The sequence below is a fragment of the Pogona vitticeps genome, chromosome 4 (genome assembly GCF_051106095.1).
Source record: "Pogona vitticeps strain Pit_001003342236 chromosome 4, PviZW2.1, whole genome shotgun sequence".
Classification (NCBI taxonomy): domain Eukaryota; kingdom Metazoa; phylum Chordata; class Lepidosauria; order Squamata; family Agamidae; genus Pogona; species Pogona vitticeps.
The window spans coordinates 23783678-23798621 of NC_135786.1; the positions used below are offsets into that span (position 1 = coordinate 23783678).

A 14944-nucleotide genomic window follows, 5' to 3' on the forward strand; every position below is an offset into this window, starting at 1 on the left:
TGGACGATTTCAGCAACATGGAGAGGGGGGATTCGCTGCTTGGGTAACAGCTTATCCTCCATACTACTTTACCCAGGCTTCATGCTCTGGGGAGGACACTTCTCGATACAGAGCATGTTACCATAGTCTCTCAAGACTGAAGGATGGCTATGATGATGATGAGATGTTCTTGCCTTGAAATACTGCAACTTAGCCTGCCAGAACCTCTTTTTATATGCGGTAAGTATTTCTAAAAAAATTATTTTAAGAGTTTGGGGGATCATAGTGCAGCTCACCATTTTTATATGCTTCAGTTGCTGCCCCGCATACCTGTCATACTAACCTGTATATTCCTAACCTAGTGGATCTCAACTCACAGACCTTCCTGAGCTTAGTCCACCTTGTACCCCTCACATTAAAATTCTGATTAAGCAATAATCATGCAGAGATTCTTATATTACAGTTCCATACACCCTATAGCTGCATTCAGGAATCAACAGACTGGGACACCATAATAAAATTTACAACAGCACAAACTCACTACCTTTAACAATATAACCTTTGATTATTTGTGTTGGTCAAATAAGCTGCTCTTGTTCTCATTATTTGAACATGAAGTGCAAAAGGGAATCACAGCCTTTACACCTTAGTCTTTCTTGTCAACTTTTATGTAGAACTTTTATGAAGAAGTAGACCTGTCCATGAAAGCTCACATTAAAATAGTGCAGTTAGTCTTTAAGGTGCCACAATGTTTTTGTCTTCTTTATTTGGGGGGTTGTTTTGTTTTTGCCTGTTGGCAAATTGTGTTTCAGAATGGACAGAGGTACCACCATGCATTCACCAAATAGCATATTTATACATTCTAATGAGAAAACTGTATTTTGTTGCAAATATTTATTTCCAGTTGGCTGACTTATCAATCTGAGCTATTATTATGCCTTTAACTGAATTGCAACTAACAAATTAAAAATGCTTTAACTGAGTTACGGTTCTAAAATGCATCACACTGTAATGAAATAAAGCCTACATAACTCAAAAATGCAATTCATAACCATTGGCCACAAAGCCCACACAAAAGGGAGCTGGTATAGTGCAGTGAATAGAGTATCAGACTAGGACTAAAGAGGTCTTCGTCCAAATAGGCACTTAGCTGTGGAAACTCAAGGAGGAGAATAGTGAACCACTCCTTGAACATCTCACATATGCAAAAATCCTATCAGAGTCACCACAATTTAGAAGCAACTTGATGGTGCACAGCAATATAGCCTTCTGCAGAACAGAATTACCACCTGCTGAAAGACAGGCTTCTGTTTAGTTCTCTTAGCACAGCATAGAAGGAAAATAAATGATTCATTTGAAAGTAGAGGTGATGATACACCCACTTATTTGGCAAGGCATTCATTAAAAGTACAGTATTACTTAATACTTAAAAATAAGTAAACATACACAGGTTAAATATACTATGTCCAGAACTTTCCAGAAGCAAGGAAAAGAGGGAGAACAACTGTTCTTTGTGAAATGGAGAATAAATACCTGTTGGCCATTATGAAGAAACTGTGAAATAGTGAAGTTCAACATTGATAAATGTAATTTTACATAGTAACTATTGAGGTAAGACATTAGCAAAATAAAAGAAAAACCATGTGTTCTTCACTACATCCTAAAGCCAAAGAAGGCATATATGTACATTACATGGTTATTAATTGTTCCTATTCACCAGTTAGGAAGTTCTAGGAAGCTAAGTTTCAGTCGTCTAAGATGGGAGAAAGAATGTGAATTAGATTTGATGGGGGTGGTCTATAGAACATTCCAAAGAGGCTTACTAGTGCTGAATTTTCAACAAGATACTATGATGAATGGCTGGTCACCAAGAAGTTGATGGGCTGGCGGTTATCAACAAGAGCAAATATAGGCAGTGTTGTGGGGGCTGAGATTCAGTAAGGTGGTCAGCTATGAACAGGATTCGTCTATAAGGAGAGAGTCATAGTGAAGAATCCAATTGGAAATAGCTGAAGTGAGTCCTTCCCTTCACTAAAGAGCTGAAGCTCTACTAGCTGATGGCAAAGAACTGAAGAGACAGCAATTGTTAGACCAAACTACTAGACCAGACATTCAGAATGTCTCTGGTGAAATGCTCTAAATCCAGCCAAAGGGAAAAAGAAGCCCTTCAGTTTGCTAACTGAGAATCAACAGAAAATTTAGTTGATTAAGAATAAAACCTGTATTTGCATAACTCTTCTCAACTGGTAACTGCAGCAAGATTAAGACTAGGGATAGGGCTTTCAGAGCATTATGTCCTGGGGGAGGAGGGGTGTTTCATGGATTCCTGTAAAGGAGCCCCTCGAATCCATAACTTCGTATTCCATAAGAGTAGGTACTGAATCATACAGATTTTTTATGTTTTTCATATTTCAGTAAAAATGTCAAGTTCTGCCAGTCCCAATTTTTCTAGTCCCCTTCCTTCCATTGCTCCCTGCAGCCACCACTTGCTCATAGCCTTATCTTGTCAAGCTCTGTCAGCCAGAAACCAGAATGGGAATACATAGAAAAAAACCAAAAGAATTGGTTTCTTACAGGTTTACTCTAAAGCATAGTACCCATAAGACCACCAAAACAGAAAAGCAGCCTGAAAGGAAGATCCCAAAATGAAATGAACATTCCCTGATCTGCACATCCCTAATTAAGACTCAAAATGTTTTAAATAATCAGTGAGTGATATAAAGAAAGTTTTACGGTCTACTTAATAATATCATTTGCAGTATATTTATTTCACATTACCTCAATCTCATATTTGTTTTGTCTTAGCCATAGGGTATGTTAATCATACAAGGGAACACTTAAAGTTAAAGGATGCAAGATGCATGGTGGTAGTAAAAATTGGTATGGTTTGAAATAGGAGTGTGCGAATACCATATGTTTTAATTGTCCTAATTATTTGTATTAGAGATAAAAACAATTCACTTCAAATTGTAGCCCATGGAATCTTATTTGTACCCAGATAATATGAAGTATTTGTACATACAGTGCAGTATCTACGGAGCACAGGTTCCATGACACCCCAACACAGATGCCAAAAAGTGTGGATATAGAAACCCTTTATATAGTATAGTCTCTGGCTTCCTCTATGGGCCCAGTTCTGGTAATACACCTTGCAAACATGTATTTTTGGGGTTTTATTTAATATTTTCAGGTATTCCACCCATGGACATGGTGTTCCTACTGTATCTTTATCAGGATGTTTTAAAAACATGCAAATGGGACAAATAAAGAGCTATGAGTTGGGATAGAAGGATGATTAAACTGACTGCCATCAACTATTGCTTGACCTCCAGTATGTAAGCAAAGTTACCACCAACTGCCTTCTTCCCTCCCTCTCCCTGCCTCTATATAGGAGCCATGCAGTTTAGTCAAATGTGCTTAACAAAAACATCTGCTGAAGGAGGAAGGAATATTCCCATTAGAAGCCTTGATGCCCATTTATATAGGGTACCTCATCATTGTCTCATGTGTCACCTTTGCCATTACAAAACACAGGCACTGCACAAGGAAAAAGAGAAAGTGCAACAAAAATAAAAGTACCAAGCACGGAAAACCCATACAAAATGGGTGTGGCATGAAAATAGTCTTACGTCTAATGTTAACGTGACCTACCCTGCTCAAAACATGCAGAAAAGATTCAAGATGTCCACAGCACACTCTTATATACAGGCTCTTCAGTGAGTGGATTTGAAATTTTAAAGCAAAATAAGATTTATGACTACCTTTAAAAAGGCACCCTATTGATATGAAAGTGATACAAAAAGGAATTTCTAAAATCCTTCCTTTGCTGTGCAAGGACAAGAAATGGTCACTGATCATGGGGACAAGGTAACTTTTCTGGCTGAACTGACCACTCCAAGGCTCCATGACTCGGAATTCCCAGAGAGTTTCAGTTTCTCATTGGTACTTATGTCATCAATTTCCATTTCCTTTGGGCTTTCTTGTTGTTGATACTAATTTCATTTTCTGAGTGAGATTTACATACATCAAAAGGAGCCCCCCCCCAAATTTCAGCATTATTAACTTTCAAATAATCAAAGCAATATTTGGCAACACAGAGAGCCCTGATTTGATTCAAGCACTGGTTTCCTTGATTTGCTTTGGATCCCTTCAGAAAGGGACAAATGATATAATTTTCCTCTTCCCCCCCCCACAATAAATCTGAAGCATATCCCTAGTTTTCAACAAGATTGGATATTTTGCATGAAAGAGCGGATCGACGCAAATCTGACACCAGGAATGGTGACAGAGAAACCAACTTCATAACACTTTACCCTTCTACAACAGCCTGTTATGGATCTCAAAGTGGCTACTGTAGAAAAAAAGAATTCCAAAAGGAGTTTGGTGAGGGAAACAGCAGAAGCAAGCTACATAAACAATTTCCAATGCATCTCTAAGGGCTGAAATACAAATTAACAGTTTCTTAATACACTACCTACATATATCAATAAGTCAGTTTTGGGGAACATCTCTTGCACATAAAATAGTTCTTTCCCTTGACATACTCTGATTGCTGCTTAAAAACACAGCATTTCTATAACAACCAAACTTACCCAGCTGGCAGCTGATCTACCCAGTTGTTGCCTGCAATAATCTCACTCCTGTGTTAATAACATATTGCCACTTTGTCCACTTTGCCTGTTACCTGCCCGTTTCTCTGGCCATGACCTCCACCACTGTGTGGACATTTATAAAACAGATGATATAACACAGGTAACTCCATGTGTCTGAGGAACTGAATTTTGATTCACAAATGTTCTCACTGAAATAAATGTTAGTTTCTAAACAGCCACAATATTTGCATTTTCCCCCTTCTCCTTTAATTTTACCAACATATTAAGACTAACATTGTTACTTCTTTAGAAATTAATTGAACAAAAGGCAACTGTAATAATTCAAACCATAAATTAGAGAGGTTTTATAAACTACTAGTTTACGTCAAATGCACACACAGACTTTCCTCCCTTTTCTCTTATTGGGTGTTTTCAAGTACAAATCTAGAGAGAGGGATAAAAGGTCCTGGATTTTTTGGTTCAAGTCAAAATATTTGACTGAACGTGCTTAACACGATGTAGCAAATTAAAATTAATATCTGTATGCAATTACAAAATCCAATAACACCAAGAAATAGGTCCAAAATTTATTTATTTATTTTATTTTATTTATTTATTGCATTTATATGCCGCCCATCTAGACATAGTCTACTCTGGGCGGCTCACAAAAGTATTCTACAATGGCATTTATTGATGCTTATAGTTAAAGCACACAATTTACTAAGATGTAGTGATGGGCACAAACCTGTACAATAGGAGTAAGGAACATCAAGGAATTCACAGAAAATAGGTTTTCTGATTACTATTCATGATGATGGCTATATTCTAGAATCAGAATAAATAGCTATGGTTGCTGTTAAATATGAGTGGGAAAGCACTTTTTCACTCATGCCTCTACATGGGCTTCTTGGGGACATATCATTGGTTATAACCCATCAATAAATGAACTTGCTCAAGTAGAGGAAGTGCTGAGTATAAGTCATGGGCCAGGGTGTCGACTCACCTCCCTCTATTACCATCTCCACACAAGAATTGGAGGTTGTTCATGATTTCGTGTACCTTGGTTCAATGATCTCTGACACCCTCTCTCTAGATGTCAAACTGGATAAATGCATCGGCAAAGCAGCTACTGTACCATGTTCTCTAGGCTCACAAAGAGAGTATACCAAGATCCAGGTCTATAGAGCCTGTGTCCTGAGTACACTCCTGTATTGCAGTGAGTCCTGGACCCTTTGTGCATGGCAGGAGAGGAAGCTAACATGTTATATATGCATTGTCTCCAATGCATTTTTAGTATCACCTGGGAGGACAAAGTTCTGAATAGAGTAGTCCTAGAACAAGCTGGAATGTTTAGCATGTATACATTACAGAAACCATGATGTCTACATTGGCTTGGGCATGTCATGAGAATGGCTGATGGTAGGATTCGAAAATATCTCCTGTATGGAGAATTAGTGCAGGAAAGCACCCCAGAGGGAGACCACAGATGTGATACAAGGATATCTGCAAGCGGGATCTGAAGGCCTTAGGAATGGACCTCAACAGATGGGAAACCTTGACATCTGAGCATTCAGCCTGGAGGCAGGGAGTGCAGCACGGCCTCTCCCAATTTGGAGAGACACTTGTTCAGCAGGCCAAGGCAAAGAGGCAGTCCCAAAACCAGCAAAATCAGGGAGTTGGACAGGGGACAGATTGTATTTACAGTCCTCAGTGTGGAAGGGATTGTCACTCTCATATTGGCCTTCTCAGTCACACTAGACATTGTTCCAAGACCTCTATTCAGAGTAGGTTACCACAGTCTCTCGAAACTGAAGGATGCTACAACTATAATACAGTGGTGCCTCGCATAACGAGCGCACCGTTTAACGATGAATCCGCATACTGATGCGGATTTTGCGATCGCTAATGCAATCGCATACCGATGTTTCTTCGCATACTGAGGGGGAACAGCTGTTCGGCGGTGGCCGGAACACCCAAAATGGCCGCCGGAACACCCAAAATGGCCACCGGAACCACCCAAAATGGCTGCCGGAACACCCAAAATGGCCGCCGGAACAGGGGGAAACATCGCAGAACGGTGAGTTTTGGGCCCATTTGGAACGCATTAAACGATGTTTAATGTGTTCCAATGGTTTTTTTGATCCGTATAGCGATGTTTCCCCATAGTGAAGTTTAATCCGGAACGGGGGCACCACTGTAATTTAAAAACAATTTAAACCAGTTAGTTATTACAGTTCTACAAGGAAAACTGGGAATTTTAGTTTTGTAAGGAGATGAATATGTCTAAATAAAATCCTAAACACACCCATAAATTACAATTTCCATCTGTGATCTGAGAGAAGGAATCCATAATCTATAGATCTATTTATATTAGGAGTGCACATATGCCTTGCACCTTCCGCAGAACTTAATGTAATGCCAATGCTATAGTAAGGCAAATCTAGAGCAGAATGAATACTGAACCTGTTTCTCAGCATCAGTAAATATACGAAGTTTCTTAATAGTCCTGAAAGTTCAAAGAACAAATAAACAATAAATACAGCAAAATAATAAAACAGTAAATGTAAATTACACAAGTTTTTAGAAATTAATAACCTTAAAAGATTTTAAAACTGAAAATAGAAATGTTTACCCCCAGTAGCTGAATATATTATCATAAGTGCAACAGCATAGTAGTTCAGAGAAATGGTTCCATATGATACTCTTGCTTCTCCTTACTTTGCCTGAAATGAACCAAGCAGTGGAGAATATGATGACACCCACCATAGAGCTATAGGCAAAGATAACCCAGGATTGCTTCAGCTCTGTCACAGAAGCCTGGGGATGGAAGTCCATGACCACCTCTCTGTAGTTGGCAGGTACTCCACATCAGATACAGACCCTCCCACATTAGTCTGAGGTGTTGGAAAATATGACACTTTGATTCCAACCTAATACAGTCAACCCTTGACTTACGAACGGCCCTAGTTACAAACATTTTGACTTACGAACTGCTCCGTTGGAAAAAATTGGCATCGACTTGCGAATGGAGCCTCGACCTACGAACGAGGCTCCATTCGCAAGCCGATGCCAATGCAGCGATCGGCGCCTTCAGAGCTCTCAGAGGGCTTCGATGAGACCTCCAAAGCCAAAAAGGCAGGGAGAAAGGACAGGAAATTCCAATTTCCAGCCCTTTCGCCCTGCCTTTTTGCCTTCAGAGCTCTCAAAGGGCTTTACACCCGACATTGGAGGAAGCCCTTTGAGAGCTCCGAAGGCGCAGATTGCGGCGGCAGGGACACCCCCCCCCCCGGAGGTCTCCCAGGGCTTCTCCACCAGCATGGGAGACTTCCCTGGGGGTCCCTGCTGCCACGATCTGCGCCTTCGGAGTTCTCAAAGGGCTTTCCCCCCGACATCAGAGGAAGCTGTTTGAGAGCTCCGATGGCATATGTCACGGGAAGCAGGCCTGATGAAAAAGATTTAACCAGCCATTGAAACTACCCAAAATGTATCCATACAATTAAGGTAACTAGATTCAAGCCATGTGAGGCTTCACATAACCCCTATGCTACAGCAGCTCCACTGGTTGCCAATCCATTTTCAAGCATAATTCTAAGAACTGGTTCTAACCTATAAAACTCTGAATGGTTGGGCCCAAGGTATCTCAAGGACTACATCTCCCTGTAAGAGCCTGCTGGGTTGTAAAGATCATCAGGAGAGGCCTTTCTCTCAGGTTGGCCTCATCTCGGTTGTCCTTCTGCAAGCAGGCAAAAACCTTTCTCTTCAGGCCAGCTTTCCCTTAATGACTCACTGCCTTAGTGGGGTTTTAAATGGATGGTTGTAACTTACTGCTTTGAATGTGTTTGTGGTGTTGCTTTCTTTACCATCTTTTAATGTGTCTGACATTTTTTAGTACTGTATTTGTAAACTTACTGTTTTTAGCCTTAAATGTTGTCTTTAAATTATGCAAGCCACTTGGGTGGTTTTAAAGGAGAAAGGCAGGGTAAAGCATATTTTAAATGAATAAGTAAAATAATGATGAGACAAAACAGCTGAAATATTCTCAGAAACAACTAGTTAACTTTTCAAAACTGACAAGAAAAAAAATCCCAAGAAATGGTTCCTATTAAAATCCTAGCATTTTTGACTGGATGCAATTTCCAGGCAGTTGTCAAGGGTAACTTCACCAACAACACATTCAGTATCCTAAATTAGATTATGCCTGTCCAAGATTATTTGCAGCTGATATACTATAAACTAAGCTCGTAAAAATTACTCTAGACTATAATGATCCTTCCTGTTAAATATGCTGCAAGTTTTAAGAGGCTTACTAATTCAAACATTGGATTAATGAGACACTGTTAGAGACAGAATTCAACATTACTATTTTATATTAAGATGCCACTACATTTTTATACAAAACTAGTTCTCTTTAATTAAGAAAAATTCTCCACATATCACTTAAAAGTATTCAATGACAAAATACAGATAACAACCTGAATATCAAAACTACAATTTTGTTTCTTCAATAATAGTATAAAAACTCAAGCATGTGGAAGTGTCTGCTGTTAGTCACATTCAAGCTTTTAGCAAGAGGTTCTCCAAGGGTTACCATTCTTACTGTTTTCTTAAAACCCAAAATGATTCAACTTTTCTCAAAGTAATAACTGTTTCATAACACTTTTGATAGAATGCAAAAAAGCTCCAGAAGTGAATAGAGGCACATTCTAAGAAGAAAAATCTAAAAGTAGCAATTCTGCTTATACTTTTTATTAAATGCTTTTGTGTATTATTTGCCTTCTAGAAAGTCCAATTTGAAGGTTATTAATACTGTATAACCAGACAGTTGAATCCACATTAATTGACTTAAGATTAATGGCATCCCTACATTAAACCATCTGTCTCCTAAAATAACTCCAGAAATAACTATGCAGCTTTTCAGTATTACTGAAAAGTGTAAAGATCAAGACATGGGGATCAGAATTAGGAATAAGATGGCATTAAAAATTAAATAAATAAATAATTGAACTTACAATAGGCAAAATTCTGTTAAGTTATACCAGTGTAAACCAGATCTAGCACCAGAAACATTTAAATTTAAAGTTTCATATATCCAAGGCTCCCAAAAGCTTCCTTTTGCCCTTTGGGAGCCTTGGAATAAAGGAAAACTCTTTGTTGTTGTTGTTGTTGATGATGTTGATGTTGATGATGATAACCACTACCAGATTAGCACTGCTGGGATCAGGAAGACTGGCTGTGATCCCATGGAGGTTTTACATATCAAAGGCTCTCCTCCCTTTCCCCCCACCCCAGCAAACAGGAGCCCTAGGGAGCCTTGGAACTTAAAATGGAAGGACAGGAAACTTTCAATTAGTTTAAATTAAATGTTTTCAGACCAGATCTGGTTTATACAATGTAACTTAATGCCAACAAGATTTTGTCTAATTTGCATTAAAACAGATACTGTACAGTATTTCAGGGTAACACAATTTCCAGAAGTGAAATATCCTTTCTTTGTTGAGCATTAAGATTAACTCAAAATACTTTAAGAAAACTGCAACTGATGCAAACCAACTCTTCATCAAAGCAACAATCCAGATGTGTAAAACCTTGTAAATAAATAAATACCAATAACAGTAGTCAATGAGTACCCCAGATTTGTTGTTATGTGCCTTCAAGTCAGAACTAACCTATAGCAACCCTAACAGGGCTTTCAAGGTAAATTAGACATTTAAGGAGCGGTTTTACCAGTTCCACACTTCCAATTAATTTCCATGGCCAAGTAGGGATTCAAACCCAGGCCTGTCTGTTGCTACAACACACTAGGCATCAACCCCCACTTTACCCATCTGATTTTCTCAGCACCTGTTTTAAAAGTATTCAGATGTCTACCCCAACTGTCAGAAACACATCCACAAGAAGTCAGTGATTCTGAAACTATGGAGAAGAGTGATATCCCTTTAAAAATACACCTGATAAATACATCAGGCTGCAAAGTGGAGCACTGAATAAAAAGGATGGTTACTTTATTTGCTCACAAAAGGTTCCTAGAATAGAGAATACTGGTCAACTGTTGAGCACTCATTTTCTCAGAACTGTTTCCTCCACTAGTTATTTAGAGTAGTGGTTTCCAGCCTTGATTGCCCAGATGATGTTCCGCTTCCAGTCCCAGAGGCACCAGCCCAAAAAGCTAGAGCCTGTATTACAACTCAACATCTTGAGAACACACAGACTGAGAACCAATGGTGCAGGATACCTATATAGAGGGCAATCCTACCCGTTTTTAATACAAAGTCCCAGTAAGTTCAGTTGAGCTTACTTACACGCATGTGTGCTTAAGAATGCAGCCTTGGTAATATGCTTAGAGAAAGGTTGGTGTAAAATATTATAAGCAATTCCTTTTCTGAAACTTAATTCTGTAAGAAATCCTCTGATTCAGTGTGTTGTTTGTAGATACACACTCCTTCAATAGCTGGGATTTTGTTTTGGGGGGTTGTACAGGCTATTTTATTTATATCATACTGTCAGATTAAACTGCATCCCATATCATTTTAAAAAGCTTTTCTATTTAAGAATAAGAATGTAAAGCTTTTCCTGGATGCAATTTCAAAAAGCCATCTTGTGCACACACCCATTTTAGCTAGGTTTTAAAATTCTAATTGAACATCTCTTAATGTATAATAGCACCACTTGAGAGCCTCATAGGTAAATGACAATTCTGGGCAAGTATTAAGGTAAAAAAAATGAAATACCATATCTTAAAATTATAACAAATGGAATGAAACAACGTATGACATGCACAAAACGGTTTTCTTTTTGTATTCAGAATAATTGTCATAGCATATCTGAAACAGCTTGGCAAAGACAATGAAATAATAAGATATTCGATCACTGCTCATATTGCTCATTTATATGCAAGTCTTGAAGCACCTTCCAATGCGAGACTAGTGTCCACTATCGTTTTAGACACAGTAACAGAGTTCATCGTAGATATAATGACTTCCTATTCTTATGTGTTTTAGGAAGTGTGGAGGTTCCTCTCTCCAATATAAGACCAGGCTTTTTGGTACATTTTATATTTGATCTATACTGTTAAGATCTGCATAGTATAAGAATACTGCTCCTTTTTATTCTATTGTGATTAGGGCTTTCCTCCTCTAGTCTACATTTTGGTTCAGATATATGATGCATATCCAATATGCAACTGCACACAGAACACATATGTACAATGAAAACTTGCATACAGTATAAGCTTTTGTACATCAAGAAGATTTAGACAGAGATTAAATACTTTAAAAACCTATGAACTAACCCTGCCTACAAATAACCATTTCACATCTTACGATCCTTACTGAACATTTCTGTGTTGAAAGCTATGGCTCCTTCTACAATTATCATGCTCTGTGCTATATTATCCCTATTAGTTATTATCTACATGGTAATTCATTCATATATTCAGCAGAAAAAGTAATCTAACAGAATGGTTCATAAAGAAATAATACTAAAACAATTTTTTAAATGACCCCAGACCACATTTGTATATTTAGTATTCAGCATTCCAAGTTTTTATTACCAAACACTTCAGGAAGATATGCTTTCTAAGAGCTATTAACATATTGCAGTGAGGTACTGCCATCTGAAGTACTCAAAGAAGCTACAGTACACAATATTCTCTGTCATGGAAAGTGGAGACATTACACTGCTGTTGTGCAGCACAGACCACATGTCTAATCATTTTTATTAAGAACCAATACACAGATTTAAGGCTATCATATAGTTATGGTAACAGAAACTTAATATCTGTTCTATTTGTACATATTCTTCATATTCTAGCTACCGAAGAGATCTTTATTCATTTTCATACTCAGCACCTGCACCGTATCGTAAGCAGGATATCACCCCCTTTAAAATAACACGACTTAAGTGTGCTACAAAAATAGACAGGAAATAAAGATTTTCTTGAGAAACTTGCCAAAGCGAAGACACCAAAACCAGCCACTGCCTCCCACAGGAGCAAAACAAAACTTTTAAACCGACAACTTTGCTAAAATGGCATAAAATAAATAAATAAATAGAATCACTGGATGGCTTTAGTTTCAGACTGAAGCACCCAGCGCCTCTCCTCCCACCACCGTCCCCTTTGGCTTTACAGCCGTGTTAACAAGCAAGAAAACGGAAGCTGCTTCTGCTCGCTTCCACATCCCATCCCGCTCGCCATCGCTGGGATGATACACAGCACAAGAGGGGCAGAGACTCCGGGCATCCTCGCACGGCCTCCCAAACCAGCGGCTCCCCTTCACGCTGGCTAGAAGAGCCGAAGAGTCTACCCACGCCTGAAACTTACCAAGTCCGCGATCCAGGAAGGCGGGGAGAGAGATGGGGAAGCACAAAATCTGAGGCTTTTCAGAATGTTTTTTTTTTTTTTTTGAGAGAGAGAGAGAGAGAGAGAGAGAGAGAGTCACGTCCTGTTCTCTCCTTACTCCCCAAATGTACCCTCAAGTTAACCGGCTCCCTTCCCGCCCCGATTCTTACACATTTTCACCAAGGCTCAACAGGAATAGATATGGAGAAAGAAGAGAAGCAGCACGACACGGGTCTGAAGGGCTCAAGAAGCCTCCCTCCTAAACGCCTCTCTGCATGCCTTCTAGGCGCTCTTGAGACCCCAGCCACCCAAAATTCACGTGGAAGGCACACCATCTCCCACAAAGTCTATACACACACACACACACACACACACACACACACACACACACAGGCACACGCACACGCACACGCACGCACACACACAAATCCCGCATGAATGAGCTCCGAATTCCTGCACTACCCAATACTGCTTCATGAAATTCTTCTTTCTTCTCTCCACACCCCACTCGCGGGGTACTTCAAACTTAACATGACAAGATGAGGAAATACGTAGAAATTATCCTTTCCAGCACGGAAAAGGAGCGTTTCGGGCAACTTCCCGCACTTTCCCAAGCTCTCCACGAAGCCCCCTACTCCCAAAAAAATGCACCCAGCCCAAGGACGCCCCCCTTCGGCACGCCTAAAAGAAGGTCGCCCCTCAAACTCTTCCCCCTTGGTGGTCTCTAAGTGGGAGAAGGAAGGGACGCTTCGCCTTTTCCGTGGCTTAAGTACTGCACTGTTATCCCCTCTCCGCCGCTCCATGTGTGTACCTTGCACTCACCGGGTAAAGGAGCTGAGCGCGCTTTCGCCTCAGCGTGTTTTCTCCCCACCTCACGCTCAGCTCGTAGCCGCCATTTTGATCGCTGACTAGATTTAAAATAGGAACCAGCCTCCTCAGAAGCAGCCGCCAGCTAGAGCCGGAGCCAGTCCGGCAAGCGCGTAGTCAGCTGGGAGTTGTAGTTCTCAAGCTTCCTTACGGGAGGGAGGGCGCACGACACACGCGCTCTGTTCTTCAAAGCCTTACTTCACCGCATACCGCCTAGGCGCCGCCGCCACGGTCCCGCAAAGCCCTTTGGGATTTGTAGTCTGGGCGCAATATGATGACTACAGTACTGTACACTGTGCTTATTTTCCTCATGCCCGCCAATACATCTTCCTTGTAAAAGAAGGAAAACGTGCTGAACCATACTAATGATTTATCCGGAATTTAGCAGTTTTAATTGTGGAGACGCACCAAAACGAATTTTATTCTGAAGGAAATCAACCCCGAGTGCTCCTTGGAAGGACAGATCCTGAAGCTGAGGCTCCAATACTTTGGCCATCTCATGAGAAGAGAAGACTCCCTGGAAAAGACCCTGATGTTGGGAAAGTGTGAAGGCAGAAGGAGAAGGGGACGACAGAGGACGAGATGGCTGGACAGTGTCACCGAAGCGACCAAGCCGCCCAGAGACCTTTGGGTAGAGTGGGCGGCATATAAATTAAATAAATAATAATAATAATAATAATAAAATAAATAACATGAATTTGACCAAACTCCGGGAGGCAGTGGAAGACAGGAGGGCCTGGTGTGCTCTGGTCTATGGGGTCACGAAGAGTTGGACACGACTTAACGACTAAACAACAACAACCAAAACTAATGTTTTATGTTTTGATTATGTAAGAAAGCTATATTTCTTGCAATTGAATTGCCCCAAAACTATAATTAAAATTGTTTAGGTTTCCGCCCCCTCAATAAGCACAGTAGTTAATTGCACGCCATTCAGTCATCACACTAAAAAAACAGTGTTAGTGCCTGAGGTAAAGTTTGAGATCTCCAGATTTCGAAGCCAAATTACAGATATACACAATCACTCTAATTCAGAAAAGGCAGATATACAGAACCTCATTTTTACCTCCAAAGCTCATATGTGTGTCCATGGTAAGCACGGAGTTCAAGGCATTACTGTAGTACAGCACAAGATTGTGGATCAGTAGTATAGTGCAAAAGCATGCAA

The 14944-nt window shown here is 40.0% G+C and overlaps 1 protein-coding gene across 15 annotated transcripts in view; it reads right to left on the minus strand.

Moving 5' to 3' along the window:
* NCOA3 (nuclear receptor coactivator 3) overlaps positions 1 to 13969 on the minus strand; it is a 126004-nt gene extending 112035 nt beyond the window's left edge. For 6 of the 15 annotated variants that reach the window (XM_078392667.1, XM_078392661.1, XM_072996886.2 and 3 more), the window contains exon 1: positions 12892 to 13714. The gene's annotated coding sequence lies outside the window, so the exon portion shown is untranslated. The other 9 variants (XM_078392664.1, XM_072996883.2, XM_072996884.2 and 6 more) reach the window with 5 other exon arrangements.
* Positions 13970 to 14944: the final 975 nt, after the last annotated feature.